The 17,303-nt window shown below is 33.2% G+C and overlaps 1 long non-coding RNA gene across 1 annotated transcript in view; it reads right to left on the reverse strand.

Moving 5' to 3' along the window:
• Positions 1-15,904, reverse strand: part of LOC129533243 (uncharacterized) — a 34,860-nt gene extending 18,956 nt beyond the window's left edge. Inside the window, exon 1 of the long non-coding RNA XR_008679315.2 lies at positions 15,797-15,904. This is a non-coding gene — a long non-coding RNA (uncharacterized lncRNA). The remainder of the gene's footprint in view (positions 1-15,796) is intronic.
• Between the last annotated feature and the right edge of the window lie 1,399 nt (positions 15,905-17,303).

A 17,303-nucleotide genomic window follows, 5' to 3' on the forward strand; every position in this document is an offset into this window, starting at 1 on the left:
GTAATACCTGGGTTTTTCTGCTGATTATTCATGGCCCAAGGACTTGCCAATTAGCAGTAATGAATGCTGCTATGCTTGGGTCCTTTTCTTCAAGGCTGTGGGTTTCCTTCTGGCCCAGGGTGTTTAGCTAAGACCGAGAATGGTGGCCTCAGGATGCTGACTGGTGCCCTACCCTGTTGTGGCTGACCTGGTATCCAAGATGCAAGACAAAGTCCTTCCCGCTCTTCCCTCTCCTCTTTTAAAGGGGAAGCAAGAGGTCTTTTTTGAAACTAGTGAATGTGCAGCCTGTGTTTAGTGGAGGGGCTCATGCCAGCACTCCCTTGGCATCCCCAGCCAGCATCTTAGTATGTCATGGGCTCTTATCATCTATTGTCTCTGGGCCTAGTTCAACACTAGGACATGGCCTGAGAATTGCAGTCCTAATGGTCTAGACTGCCTTTCAAGTTTACTTTGGGACAGAGCACTGTAGCCCTAGGTGGTAAGATTTGTGGGAACTCAAGTTATGACCACTGGGATCCATGATTCCCTTCTGGCTAGGGCTGTTTCTGGGTAGGTTTTAGGTGAGTTTCGTTCATTTTTTCTTTCTGCTGTAATAGGACAGTACTGAGTTCAATGCCTCACAATTGCTGTTTTTTCCCTCCTGCAGCATGCAGAGACTATACACAACACACAGTTGCTGCTAAGGTGTCAGGGAGAGGTTCATGTCAGTGATTCAGGATTGTTTTTTCCATCTTTTCGGTGGCTCTTTCAGTGATATAAAGTTGAAACTAGGTACCATGAAGGCTCATCTAGATTTGTTTTTTATGAATGTATTTTTTTTTCTGTGTAGATAGTTATTAAATCGGTGTCTTTGTGGGGTGGGGAAAACTAGAGCATTCTATCCTGCCATCTTCCTCTGCCTTTCTCCTGCATGTTGATTTTTGTATCCTGTATTTTCTAAAAATTATTTCTAACAGAGTTTTGGTTAAGTCCTGATAATTTTCTGTATATAAGACTATGTCATCTCAAAACAGAAACAATTTAACTATTTAAAAAATACATTTGGATGATTTTTAATTCTATTTCTTGCCTAATTGCTCTGGATAGGATTTCCAGTACTCTGTTAACAGAAGTCATGGTGAGAGCAGGCACTCTTGTCTTGTTCCTTATCTTAGAGGAAAAGCTTTCAACTTTTCACAGTTGGACATGGTATTAATAGCAAATTTGTCATAAATGGCCTTTGTTATGTTGAGGTACATTTCTTGTCTACCTTATCTTCTGAGAGTTTTTATTATGAAACCATCTTAAATTTTGTCAAATGATTTCTCAGCATCTATTAAGATGATTATATAATTCACACTCCTTATGCTATTGATGTAGTATATGACATTTGTTGATTTGGCATTGTTGAATCATCCTTGCATCCCATGGATCATTAGGAATATTGGTGTGTAATTTTCTTTTTGTATAGTGTACTTATCTCACTTTGGTATGAGGGTAATCCTGGCCCCATAAAATGAATTTAGAAGGGTTCCTATGCTGCAAATTTTAGGAAGAGTTTGAGAAAAATTTGTACTAACTATTCTTTAAATGTGTGGTAGAATTCACCCATGAAGCCATCTGGTTCTTGGCTTTTCTTGGTTGGTAGGTTTTTTATTCTATATCTGTCTCCTTACTTATTTTTCTGTTTAGGTTTGCTATTTTGTTGCGATTCAGTCTTGATGTATTGCATGTTTCTAGGAATTTATCGATTTCCTCTAGGTTATCCAATTTGTTGGCATGTAATTGTTTATAATTGTCTCTTATAATCCTTTGCATTTCTGTGGCGTCTGTTGTATTATCTCCTCTTTTATTATATTTTTATTTGAGTTTTTTGTATTTATCTTGTATTTATCTTCCTTAGTCTAGCTAAATGTTTGTAAATTTCATTCATGGTTTTAAAAATAAACTCCTAGTTTCATTGATATTTTTACTTTTTCTAGTCTTTATTTCTGCTCTAATCACTATTTTATTTTTTCTGCTAACTTTAGGCTTAGTTTGTTTTTCTTTTTATAATCCCCTTAGGTTAAAGTTAGGTTGTGTATTTGAGATTTTTTTTTAATGTAGGCATTTATCTCTATAAATTTTAACCTTACAACTTCTCTTGCTGCATCCCATAAACTTTGATATATTGTGTTTCCATTTTTGTTTGTCTCAAGTTACATTTTGGTTTCTCTTTTGATTCCAGAAATGTATTTTTTAAAATATCTCATGAGTTAGATAATCAAACTGATAATTTATCATTTTAGCTTAATGATATTTTAACTATAATTCTTTTTAAAATTGGTTTTGAAGATCATTAATATGAAAAAAGAAAAATACAAATTAGTTGTCAGAGTATATACATAATAAAGAATATATACCTATATAGTATGTACACATATATAAACACACACATATATTAATTAAAAGAATAGTAATAAAGACCTTGAAATTAAGAATACAATTATTTATAAGCCACTGTGTTTTAAAAAGAATCGTTAACAGAAACTGCATAGTCACGTCTCTGCTACTGGGCATATGTATGCTTAGCAGTAATCAGATTGAATTTTACAATGGATTGGTACAGGAAAGGGATCCTGATTGAGACTCCCAAAAGAGGGTACTTGGATCTCATGCAAAAAAAAAAAAAATTGAGGGTGAGTCTTCTGAGTAAAGTGAAAGCAAGTTTATTAAGAAAGTAAAGGAATAAAAGAATGGCTACTCCATAGACAGAGCAGCCCCAAGGGCTGGTTGCCCGTTTTTATGGGTATTTCTTGATAGTTATTTCATGCTAAACAAGTGGTGGATTATTCGGACCTCCTCTTTTTAGGCCATATATGGTAACTTCCTGACATTGCCATGGCAGTTGTAAACTGTCATGGCACTGGTTGGAGTGTAGCAGTGAGGATGATGAGAGGTCACTCTCAATGCCATCTTAGTTTTGGTGGGATTTGGCCAGATTCTTTACTGCAATCTGTTTTATCAGCAAGGTCTTTATGACCTATATCTTGTGCAGACCTCCTATCTCATCCTGTAACTAAGAATGCCTTAACCTACTGGGAATGAAACCCAGTAGGCCTTTGCCTTATTTTATCCAGCCCCTCTTCAAGATGGAGTTGCTCTCGTTCAAACACCTCTGACATTTTGGCTTAAGGAGCCTAAACAAATGCAGCTAAAAGAAGCCTTATTTAATTTAACAGCCCTTCAATTTGATGATATATCCCCAAATCATGTGAAAACTTTCAAAATGTCATTACATTCTTATTTTTGTTAGACTAATTTTTCTTCCTTAATCCAAGCTTATGGGAACAAGAGAACTGACAGTCTTTAAAAAATATTTTTCTAACAATGAGGTAGGTGTAAGTAGCAGCAAATGAACTCAACAAAAAATACTACTCTGATATTGGTGAAAAATTTACCATTTAATATTAATATTTCTTCTACTAATTACAAGAAATTAGAGTTAACAGTGTTTTAGAGCCTTTTCACATGTTGGGAACCCAGTGAAGATTTACTGAGTAGGTGAAGATGACAATCTAGTTGATCCACAATCTAGTTGATCAACAATCTGTTGATCCACAATCCCCTTTCTCCCAAAATGAATGGCCACTGGTCACTATAATGGATGTTACTCACATGCATAACAATGCTGGAAAAACATTCATATTTTAATGAAGCCAAAATTATTTTTAACAAAATAAAGCTCCTTCATAATCTATATTCAATGTAACAATTAAGTCCTTGAAATCTTTTGTAGGGCTGAGGCTGAAAAAAAGGCAGGTTATAGTGTGCTGAATTCCAAGCACATTATCCATTACTTCATGTCCTTTTCACCTACACAGGCAAAAAGATTTAACAATGAAAATGACTGAGTTATTACAAGGATAATATTGAATTTTCTCTAATTCATCAAAGCAGATGAATTATTGTGAAAAAGTCTATATTTTGATGTTCAATGTACTAGGTTTAGCTAGTTCTATTATACCATTAGGTTGAACTCTACCATGGAGAAAGCTTAATTGTTTAATCCTGTAATGTAAGAAAGAAAAAGATGCATGAGCAGTTATAAAAAGTTTGACAAATTTTAAAGGCATATACTACATATATTATTAGTACCATTATTTTAATCTGTCTTATAAAATATTGAAAAGTAAAGATCATAAATTTATAAACTTCTATTTTATAAGACCTTGTTTACTTAAAAGGTTAATGCCATAGCGGATAATTCTCTTTACATACTATACAATAAAGGGCTTTATTCCTCTTTTTTATTATTTTTATTTTTTACAAGAGATCTTTCAGTGTTCAATTTGTTTTTCTTTTCAGTTAATAAAAATTAAGGAGAAATTTTTTTGTATTTTTCCTCTAGAAAAGAGACATCATAGTTGTTGTTTATTTATTTATGCAAGCACATGGAAGGTTAGTGAATGAAAATGGCCCAAATTATTGTCTAACAAGTTTTAGAAAAGGACAAAAACAAAACAGTGAAGAACCTGAGAGATTCTCATTCCACCTAGTAATGACAGAAGGGTGGCATTGGCACGTGTACAAACATTTAACCTTTCAGGTTGTCTTTTTTCTAGAAATATAAGATGAAGTTTTTTTTAAAAAAAACTACACAAATTTCTATTACTTATGCCTTTGTATATCCTCTGAACTCCTCCAATTTTAATGGCAATTGTAATCTGTGACTAAAGGAGACAGGCGGATAATCACCCTTGAAAGAGAGCTGTTCCATGCTTAGTAGGGATTTGATTCCACTAAGAAGAAGCAGCTTGAGATAGGTGATTGGGGAGATGCGGCAAGTTTTAAGAGTGGGCTTGACAGTGGTAATGGGAGGTGTTGGACTTCTTTACTGTGTTAGAGAAAAACTTAAGCTATGTATTCTGGTATAATCAAATGGGACATTTTTTGCTCATATTTAGAAACTTTGTTCAGTGCAGATTTGTAGGTTGTTTTGGGGAAGACTAGGAAAAAGAAATATAGTATTAACAGGTTTGTCTATGTTTCTGCTTCTCTCTGTGTTGGCCTTATTCTTTCCTAATGTAAGTGGGCTGTCTTAATGTAGTGAGTAACACAACAGAACCCCTGCTCATATTCTTCCAACTATCAATCACAGATAAAAAGGGAAGCAGGTAGTTTGGCCCTTCATGGGCCTTGTGCCCTTATCTTAAATCAGCCACAGAGTCAAGATGTTACTCCTTACATTAGATCTAATTTGAGACACTTACCACTTACTTGTGTGACAAAAATAGGACCTTTTCTCAGAAGAGAAAAAGCACAGACCTGAGGACCCTGTAAGCCAGTTACAAAGGCATTACCTAAGAAGAGGTTTTCTTTCTAAGGGAGCCAAGTTAAAGATTACACAATGTTTCTCTGTTCAAAAAGCACCGAAGATACTGTCAAATAAAAATGCATTGCTACACTATGAGAGAACAGCTACATCTGTAAGTCACCCAGATTCTCTACTTGTCATAGCTCAAATTCTCATTAGTTCTCTACTGGCCTATCTAAATAAACTCCCTAATCAAGTGTCTCTCTTCTCTTCTCTCACTCTTGTCCATTCTTATATTCTTGGCAGACTCACTCTTGTAAATTACAAAGCCTAACTGGTGTCCTTTTTTCTTTTAAAATATGGCCATATCTTAGTGTTCGTCTCTCTTTCTTAAAAGCAAGTTATCACTAATTTGTTCTGTGCTTGTTTATGCATTCTTCAGAATTCAGCTCAAATGACATCTGATTCAGTATTTCCAAACCTGGTTGATTAGCGTAACCTGGGTGATTAGCATAACCAATTGGAAGACACATTAAAAGATAAATGTCAGGACTTGCTACCACAGTCTGATTCCTGGGTCTGGATAATTCCGGGATAACTCTGATGTCCCAGAAATTTTGATAATCAGTGATCCAAGTATAGAAGCCTTCCAAAATCCATCTCTCCTTCAATCTTTGGTGCTAATTACTCCACATTTGTAATCCCACAGCACTAAATGTTTGCACCACATCCTCAATGCTCTTATGACAATGGGATATAACTGATTTGAGAAATACTAAAAGGAAAATTTTTCTTACATTGATGTTTATCTATTTCAGGGATTAAACTTCCCACCTTAGCAAGTGTCTCTAAAATAGCAGATAAATTTCTTAGTTAATGGCAACTTATGTAATTCTGAAACATTATAATACATGAATCATAAGAAATAAACTACTTGTATTTCTTTTTTCATTATTTAAAAACAATTTGCTCAATATATATTTTTAATTTATAGAAACTAGTTTAACTTTAAACATTGGCATGTACTGAGACAAGTATTTCTGATAGTAGTTGAGTTCTCTTTAGAAGGTTGGTAAAATATATATATTATATATAGAATTATATATATATAAATATGTAGAGATAGTAATTTAAGAGGGTACTTGTGAGGTTTTAAAAGTCTGTTTATCGAAAGCTTTAAATACATTAAGTTTAAAATTTAGAAAAAAATCTCAGAGTACAGATTTTGTTCAGTTTGAATTATTTTAATGTTATTGTTTTTTTCAGAATAATTTATTATTTTTATTTATTTAGTTAGTTTATTGGGGAGGGTGTTCCTGAAGCCATTAGCCCTTAAAATATCTTCCCAGGCATATACATTTGTGCACTAACCCTTCTAGCTAAGATATGGAACTATGTGAAAATCTTTTGCTACTGCGTTAACAACTTGAAAAACATGGAGAGGAAAATTCCCATTTTCTTTAGGCTTAGCAAATAATAATGGATGTAAATAAAATATGAATAAATTATGAATTCTAGAAATGAAAAATAAAATACCTGACATTTTAAAAAGTATTGCATTGGGGTAAAAGCACATTGCAGAAAAAAAAATCAATAAACTAACATAAAATTTATCTAAATTAAAACAGGAAGACAGAGGGTAAAAAGAATAAAAAGTGTAAAGTGAGTATCACTAACCTATAAGAAAATATCAACAAATCTATCTTAAGTGTAATTAAAGGCTTAGAAGAAAAGAATGGGAGAATAAAAAATCTCAACCTACTGATGTAACAACAAATACTTAGTGGAAATATAACAAGGAAAACCCCAACAAGGCCATTATAGTTAAATCACTGGAAACCAAAAGAACGTGTTAATGGCATCCAGGAGAAAAAATACATAGTATGAAGAGGAATAATTATAAGAATGATAATAGTCTTATTATCAAAAAATATGTAAGTCAGAAGGCAGAAAACAACAAATTTTAAACATGGAATTTTATATCTATTAAGATTATATTTTAAAAATCAGGACCAAATAAACGTATTTTTAGATAAATGAAAGGTATGAAGGTATATAGCCAGCAGACATGTACTAAAACAGACACTAAGGAAAATTGTTCAGGGATGAAGAAAAAGAATACAAGAAGGAAATGCAAATGTAGAAGAAGGAATAAAGAGCACCAGATATGGTAAATATGCAGGCTCGCGTTAAAGACTACTTTGTGTTTTCTTAATTTATTTTATAAAATAATTGTCAGTTTAAATAAATAAAAATATTCATATACACAATAGATTATTATTCAGCTATAAAAAAGAATGAGTTCCTGTCATTTGCAACAACATAGATGAAACTGGAGGACAATATGTTAGGCAAAAACATGCCAGGCAGAGAAGCACAAATTTTGCATGTTCTTATTTATTTGTCGGAGTTAAAAATTAAAACAATTAAACTCATGGAAATAGAGAGCAGAATAATGATTACCAGAGGCTGGAAAGTGTAATGGGTGGGGTGGGGTGGGTGGTTAATGGGTGTGAAAATATAGTTACATAGAATGCATAAGATGTAGTACTTGATAGCACAATAGGGTGACTACAATCAACAATAATTTACTGTCGAGTTTTAAATAATGAAAAGGATATAATTGGATTGTTTGTAACACAAAGAAAAGAACAATCCTCAAAGTGATGGGAAAAATAATGAAAAATAAATAAATAAATAAATAAAATATTCTATAATGTATTTTGGGTTTTTTTAATGCATAGGAGAAACAAAATATGTAACATCAATAATCAAAACAACTGAGTAGTCAATGGAATTATATTGTTGCATGTTTCCTAGATAATATGTTAAGTGGCATAATATTAGTCTCAGGTAGAATTTGATAAGTTAGGGATATGTATTACAATTTCAAGAAAATACACTTATGACTAAACAATAAAATGAAGATATGATGAAAAACGACAGAAGTGGAGAACAGTGTTATGGATGGAATTGTGACCACCAAAATTCATATTCATATATTGATGCCCTAAACTCTAAATTGTCTATATTTGGAGAATGGGACCTTAGAAAATGCAATGAAGGTCAAATGAGATCATGAGTGGTGTCTTAATCCAATATGATGGGTATACTTATAAGAGGAGGAAGAGATACCAGGGAGACACTGACACAGAGAAGAGGACACATGAGGACATTTAATTCCATTAAATGTAAATGGATTAAGCACTCTAATTTAAAGGCAGTGTACTAGTCTGTTCTCATGCTGCTATGAAGAAATACCTGAGACTGGGTGATTTATAGAGCCTGTTAATCAGTTCCAAAGTCACTTCCACATTTTCGAGTGTCTTTATAGCAGCACCCACTCTTTGCGGTACCAATTTATTATATTCGTTCATTCTCACACTGCTAATAAAGACATACTCGAGACTGGATAATTTATAAAGAAAAGAGGTTTAACTGACTCAGTTCAGCATGGTTGGAGAGGCCTCACGAAACTTACAATTATGGCTAAAGGGGAAGCAAACACTCCGTCTTCACAGGGCAGCAGGAAGGAGAATGAGTGCTTGGGAAAACCATCAGAGTTCATGAAAACGAACTCACTATCATGAGAACAGGATGTGGGAAACCACCCCCATGATTCAATTATCTCCACCTGGTCCCTCTTGTTAACACGTGGGGATTATGGGAACTACAATTCAAGATGAGATTTGGGTGTGGACTCGGCAAAATTATATCATGCATTGATTGCCAGGCTGAATAAATTTAATACTAAATTTTATGGTCTTTAGAAGAGATGTTATTTAAATATAAATACACAGATTGAAAGCCATGCATATTTTTATTCCCCAATTTTTAAGTTGTTTTCTACTAAGAGTTTAGATACATAACTCCGTAATGCATCTGGAGTTGATTATAATATATAGTGATGATAGGATTTAATGCTATGTTCTTTAAGAAAACCATTTTTTTCCAACTCCACTAATTGAAAAGTTTTTCTTTTAGCGCTTATCTGAACTGACAGTTCTAACATATACAAAAGTTTCCTACATGGGTAGGTCAGTTAATTGGCTCCTCTCTCTTTCTCTCTCTCTTTTCAGTCAACTTATAAACTATATCTTCACAGAAAAGCTTAAAATCTTATATGACAATTCCCCTTTGGTTATTCTTTGGATGTATTCTGTTTTCTTAGAATTATAGCTCTTCATGTAAATTTTATAATAATTCTAAAATTCATTAAAAGATATGATTTTTCTTGGAATTTCATGAAATGTACAGGTCAATTTGTAGCAAATTGATATCTTTATGATAATAAGTCTTCTAAAATTTCTACATTTAGGATAATATGTGTATCAGGTTTATGCTGGCTTCTTGGAATGAATTGAAGAAAATTTCCTTTTTATCCTACTCTCTGGAAAAGTTTAAATAGAATTGGGATAATCTGTTCCTTGAAAGGTTAATAGAATTTTCTTATGAAACTTTCTGGGCCTGATGTTTTCTATGCAGAAAAACTTTATCCTGACATCAGTTTCTTTAATTATTATAGAAATCTTCAATCTTTTCATTCTTGTAGAGCCTTTTTAGTAGAAAGAATTTCTCAAGAAATTTGTGCCTTTTATCTACATTTTAAAACCATTTGGTATACTGTTATTGATGTTCTATTATTATTGTCTAATATCTTTTGCCTATATATGTATCTATTTTTATTCAAAATAGTTTTTATTACTTTTTTTCTCTTCTCTTGAGAAGCACTGCCATAGATTTGTTGATATTGTCAGCTTTTACAATGAAGAAGCTTTTGGCTTTGTTGTTTTTTGTATAGTATCTTTATTTTGTAGCTTATTAATCTCTGGTAATATTCTTAAATCTATCATTCCATTCATTTGGGTTCATTCTGGATTTTTTCTACTAATTAATGATGGACACTAAGCTCATTATATTAATTTTTGTCTTTTCAATATAGTCATGCAAGACTACAAATTTCTCCATAATGCACAACTATTATTACATCTCAAACCCCACATATGTGCTGTTTACAGTGTAATTTTAATGCATTCTACTATTTGCTCCATTTTTTACATTATTTAATTATGATTTATTCTTTAGTTATGTAACATGTATTTTTTCTTTCCAAATATATGATTTAAAATTTATCTTTTTGCTAATTATAACTGCTGTATTATAGTGAAAGATTATATTTTTGGCAACTATTATTTATGTTTTGAGGAATTTTATCTTGTAAATAACCCATTATTGTAAATGTTCCATGAGTGTTAATAAAGATGCATATTCACTCTAATTGCTGGACAGAGAACTCTAAATATTTTCTTTTTTTTCACATTATATAGTATTCTACTATATTGCTAGATACTTAACATACATAACCACATTTAACCCCCACAAAAGTCCTGCTGCATGTATATAACAAGCCTCACTTAACAGAAGAAAGTGTTGAAACTAAGAGTTAAGTGAATTGCAGAACATCCTTTGCTGCTAATTGTAAGCAGCAGGATTTGCCCCTGGGCTGTTTAATTCCAGAGCCCATGCATTTATATTATGCCATTTGAGATAGCTTTAGTTATATAGATGTTTACCAACCTATGTGTGCACACAAATACAGTCACACATATATACATATTTTCTCTGGAGAGAAATACAGCAAGCTCTGCTATCTGGCCTGTTCACATGTTGACACTTTTGCCTGAACATACTATTTCTGTGACTTTCAGCATAGTTGGATTCTTGTCATCTAATGGGTCTCAGCTTAAATGTTACCTCCTGACTTTCTTTTTTTATTATTACTATAGTTTAAGTTCTGGGATACATGTGCAGAACATGCAAGTTTGATATATAGGTATATGTGTGCCATGGTAGTTTGCTACACCCATCAACCCATCATCTACATTAGGTATTTCTCCTAATGCTATCCTTCCCCCAGCCCTGTACCCACTAAAAGGCCCAGGTGTGTGATGTTCCCCTCCAGGTGTCCATGTGTTCTCATTGTTCAACTCCCACTTATAAGTGAGAACATGCAGTGTTTGGCTTTCTGTTCCTGTGTTAGTTTGCTAAGAATGATGGTTTCTAGCTTCATGCATGTTCCTGCAAAGGACATGAACTCATTCTTTTTTATGGCTGCATAGTATTCCATGGTGTATATGTGCCACATTTTCTTTATCCAGTCTATCATTGATGGGTATTTGGTTTGGTTCCAAGTCTTTGTTATTGTGAATAGTGCTGTGAGAAACATATGTGTGCACGTGTCTTTATAGTAGCATGATTTATAATCCTTTGTGTATATATCCAGTAATGGATTGCTGGGTCAAATGGTATCTCTGGTTGTAGATCACAGGGAATCGTCACACTGTCTTCCACAATGGTTGAACTAATTTATACTCCCAGCAACAGTGCAAAAGCATTCCTATTTCTACACATCCTCTCCAGCATCTGTTGTTTCCTGACTTTTTAATGATCACCGTTCTAACTGGCATGAGATTGTATCTCATTGTGGTTTTGATTTACATTTCTCTAATGAACAGTGATGATGAGCTTTTTCCATGTTTATTGGCCGTATACATGTCTTCTTTTAAGAAGTGTCTGTTCATATCCTTTACCCAGTTTTGATGGGTTGTTTTTTATTTTTCTTGTAAATTTGTTTAAGTTCCTTGTAGATTCTGGATATTAGCCCTTTATCAGATAGATAGATTGCAAAAATTTTCTCCCATTCTGTAGGTTGCCTGTTCACTCTGATGATAGCTTCTTTTGCTGTGCAGAAGCTCTTTAGTTTAATTAAGAATCAGTATCATGAAAATGGCCATACTGCCCAAAGTAATTTATAGATTCAAGCTTATCCCCATCAAGCTACCACTGACTTTCTTCACAGAATTAGAAAAAACTACTTTAAATTTCACATGGAACTAAAAAAGAGCCCGTGTATCCAAGACAATCCTAAGCAAAAAGAATAAAGCTGGAGGCATCACACTACTTGACTTCAAACTATACTATAAAGCTACAGTAAACAAAACAGCATGGTTCTGGTACCAAAACAGATATATAGACCACTGGAACAGAACAGATGCCTCAGAAATAACACCACACATCTACAACCATCTGATCTTTGACAAACCTGACAAAAACAAGCAATAGGGAAAGGATTACCTATTTAATAAATGGTGTTGGGAAAACTGACTAGCCATATGTGGAAAACTGAAACTGGATCCCTTCCTTACACTTTATACAAAAATTAACTCAAGATGGATTATAGACTTAAATGTAAGACCTAAAACCATAAAAAACCTAGAAGAAAACCTAGGCAATACCATTCAGGATATAGGCATGACTAAATGTTTTCATTAGATTAAATTGTCACTTTGTTTTTATATATTCTACGCCCTTGCTATATTATTGCTAAATTTTTGACTTATGAATAATAGAGAAATAATTTATAATGGTAGATTTGTCAGTTTTTCTCTATAGTTCTATCAAGTCTTGCTTCATGTTTTGAGCTTATTGCATAAGTAGTTTACAGTATAAAATTGATTTTTCTTTATAATTAACATCTTAGTGTCATTTCTGTAGGTTTATATCTTTACCTTTTAATCTTATTGTTATTGTATATGATACTAAACTGAAACATTATCTTGGAGTTAACATTTGCTTCATGTGTCTTTTCCCAGTTCTTTAAAATTTTTTGATTTTATGCTTTTTCATGCCTCTTGTAAACAGTGAATTTCTGGAATTTGCATTCATTTTATCCAATTTGTGAATTTTTATCTTTTAACTTTTAAATTTAGTCCATTTGCATTCATCATAATAATGTATATATTTGGACGTTGTTTCATCATTTTAACTTATTATTTCATTTTATATCACACTATAAAAGTGTATTTAAATATTTTAATTTTTAATTGATAAACATTTTCACATGGTTTTACCTCTTTTGTTCTCTTCTATGTCCCAAATTAACTAGCTATTACCTAAAATTTTTATTCTAGAGTATTATGGATATTTTTCTTTACTCTTCTGCTATTAGCTATTTCTAGGACAGTACTACATTTTCTCAAATCTTCACCAAAACTTCATATATGTCTTGCAGCACCATCTCTTTGATATATCACTTTATAATTCAAGAACTGCTTAAAGAGAAAAGGTCAATTAATGTATTTCTTATCTTACCTGTGCTTAGGAAATTATTGCACTGAAGCAATTATGACTCATTCATAATTAAATTTGTAACAATGTTATTAGGTTAGCATTCTTTCTGATAATTTACTCTACTTATCATATTTTACATTTCTATTGAGTAGTTTCCCTATGGGATATCTGTTCTCTTCTTACATATTTTGCCACCAAAACTGTTAGCCACACTTACGTGTTGTCTAGAATAATTAGGGGGGATGCTAAAAAAGAAACAGTTTTTTAAATGAATTTAAAAAATCTATGGAAAATGTATACTATATAGACATTCTGTCATAGTTGAATCAGTGAACATGGGAAAAGCTCTCATACTGTTGCTGGAAGAGAAGTCAAAAAAGGCTTTCACTCAAACAAGGCTTTATTTCAATCAACTCTTAAAATTTTCACTGTACATTTTTTCTCCATTGAAAAATTAATATTCCCAAAGGCATATATAAAAAATTATGTACATAAAAATATAAATAAAAGCCTAAAAATGAGAAAATGTACATACAAATTTTCTCCAACAAATCAGGATAAGAAATAATAGTGTAGCATGCCTTTGTCAAAAATTTTACTTTCATTAAATATTAAAAAATGGACATATTAGTTTAAGAAAATATTTATTTGGCATATATGATGATATACTTTATTGAGAGGATTTTAAAAGACATTGAAGAAATATACATAGACGGTTGGAGTGGTGAAAAAAAGTATTTATAAAGCATTTTGGAAAAATAAGTATGAAGTACAAGACCTAGTGGAACTTTCTTGTGGCATTTACCATTTTATTTCATCAGAGATATTCAAGTGACTTCATAACGTATGCAAGCTGTTGTGTCAGAAATTTTGTTTTTGAAAGTCTTTTTAGCATATATGTTATTGAAAAAGCACTAAGTTTTCATGTTCTGTTAAAATATTGATCTACCACTTAGCAGCTGTGTGTCCTTCCACAAGCCATGTTAACTCTCTATGGTTCTATTTATTCACTTTTAAAATGAGGGATTTTGACTGGAGGATTCTAAAACCGCTTTCTAACACTAAATGCTCTTGGTCTATGGCTGCAGTTCTTAGTCTTACATCCAGTCTCAATGAAATTGAATATATCGTATTTTAAGATATTTGCGGCTGGGCGCGATGGCTCACGCTTGTAATCCCAGCACTTTGGGAGGCAGAGGTGGGCGGATCACGAGGTCAGGAGATCGAGACCACGGTGAAACCCCGTCTCTACTGAAAATACAAAAAATTAGCCCGGCATGGTGGCGGCCGCCTGTGGTCCCATCTACTCTGAGAGGCCAGGCCGAGGCAGGATGGCGTGAACCCGGGAGGCGGAGCTTGCAGTGAGCAGAGCTCGCGCCAATGCACTCCAGCCTGGGCGACAGAGCGAGACTCCGTCTGAAAAAAAAAAAAAAAAAAGATATTTGCTTAAACACATTTTGCAGGAAATAATTTTTATAGTTTTATTAACTCTAAGATATTTTGTTACCCAAAAAGTTAAATCTCATTGTTATAGGGGAATATTATAATGATAGAATTGACCATTTCTTCCAGGGCTGAATTCTGCAAAACAATATCATTCCAGTGACATTGTAAAATACCTTATAATGTGTATTTGTTAGTCATTTATGTTATATTTTACGTATAACACATCCTGTTTGCTTCCTAAAAATCTTATATTGAGAAGCCAACTTATTTGAAAAGATTCTGAATAGTAATGTCTAAGCTAATTAATAATCCTTTTATTATTAACTAGGTGAATATTTTCAAGAGAGAAAATAGCAGATGTTTTGTTTAGATGAATTCATTAATTCATTTGCTCATCAAATATATATTGAGTCAATATTATGGACCAAACATTGCTCTAAACACAGCAGTGAATAACCTTACCTGCCTTTATGGCATATGAATTTCAGGGGGAGAGACCAGTGATAAATGATAAATGAATACAACAGAGATATAAATAATGTATTGTCAGACTGTCGAATGCTATACATGAAAAAGAAAGGACTGCAAGTTTTGGAGGCTGGTGGGTGGAGATGTAGGTTCTTACTTAAATATCTGTCGTTCAGATAAGTGTTTAAAGGAGGTGATTTTTCAGCAGATGCCTGAATAAAGTAAAGGTGAGGGAGACCTCTGTGAATTCTGGGGAAGGAGAGATCCAGGCAGAAGGAAGAGCAAGTACAAATACCCTGCATCAGATTTATGATTAGCATGTTGGAGGAAAAAAAATAGATGAATATCATAAGATCACAAGGAAAGGAAAGTCTGGTTCCTAACTTTCTAATGTCATATTGTCTATTTCAGTTTGGGCTGTTAAAACAAATGACCATAGACTGGATGAATTATAAACAACAGCAAATTATTTCTCACAGTACTGGGAACTGGAAATCTGAGATCAGGATCAGGATGTAGCACAGTTGGGTTATAGTGAGTGTCCTCTTCTGGGATGCAGAATGCTAACTTCTTGTTGTATTCTCACATGGCAGAAAAAGATCTAGTTAGCTCTCTGGCCTGTTTTCATAAGTGCATTAATTCCATTCATGAGGTATCCACCTTTATGACCTAATTACCTTTCAATTGTCCCATCTCCAAAACACATTTAATCCACACATACACACATATAATGTGTATGTGTTCCAAACATATATATTATAAGGTATATATGTGTGTATGTGTGTGTGTATGTGTGTACACACACACATACATACATAAACACACAGATATATAATACCTTACTGCCTGTAACATAAATTCCATGTAAACATTCTATAACTTTCATTTTAAAAGAAAGGCTGCCTATTGGTTGGAGACTATAGAGGCAAGAATAGCAATTTTTATGTCTTAGATTAAGAGATTCCTGAGAAAGGAGCCATTTTTTGTAAACCTGAACTATTTATGTAGTAGGTTAAATCACCAGTTATTTAAATTTCTGGATTGCAGCCTGATTTAAAGCTGTTTGTCTGAATTGAAAAATTCATGATTTTCCTGCAACTGTTTGTAATTATATCTAGAACAGATTGATATTTTAGGGATTCTTGTCTTAAAAATATGTGATCTTAGAGCTTGTGGTAGTAATAATAATGTCCATATTTTAGATTCAACTTTGAAGCAAGCTTGTAAAGGTATTGTCTGATTTAAGCTTTTCTACTTCAGGAAAAATAGAGGGAGCTGGGAATTAATGAAATGTAATAGATGTTGAATTGTTAACTTTTCAAGCAGGGAGGAAGTTAAGGTTAGATGAGGTAATGCCCTGGAGAGCACTTTGATCTCTTTAGAGGAAAGTTGTCATACAAATTATTATGTTTTTGTTGTTGTTCCTCATTTTATGCTGTTTATACATGTAAGCACTCCACTTATGTTTTTATAAGTACATTTTTTTTCTAGAAGCAGAATTATTTCCTCAATGCCAGACAATCTAAGATTGGCTTTTTCCCAATATTTTAATTTTGGTGTATGTTGGTTTTTGTAGCTATGTATAGCATCAGTAATCCCAGCACTTTGGGAGGCCAAGGTGGGTGGATCATGAGGTCAGTAGTTCGAGACCAGCCTGGCCAACATGGTGAAACCCAGTCTCTACTAAAAATTAGCTGGATGTGATGGCAGGTGCCTGTAATCCCAGCTACTTGGGAGGCTGAGGCAGGAGAAGAGCTTGAAACTGGAAGGTGGAGGTTGCAGTGAGCTGAGATCATGCCACTGCATTCCAGCCTAGACAAAAAAGCGAAACTTCATTCTCAAAAGAAAAAATAAAAAAAAAAGAGAGAGAAAAACATGTGCTCACGGAGGATATTTGAATATACATGATTTTCTTATCTTAAGAAAATTCAACATACTAGTAGTAAATTGAGTTGACTATTAATTTTCCAAGAGAATTCGCCAA

This window comes from Gorilla gorilla, chromosome 3, assembly GCF_029281585.2.
Source record: "Gorilla gorilla gorilla isolate KB3781 chromosome 3, NHGRI_mGorGor1-v2.1_pri, whole genome shotgun sequence".
NCBI lineage: Eukaryota > Metazoa > Chordata > Mammalia > Primates > Hominidae > Gorilla > Gorilla gorilla.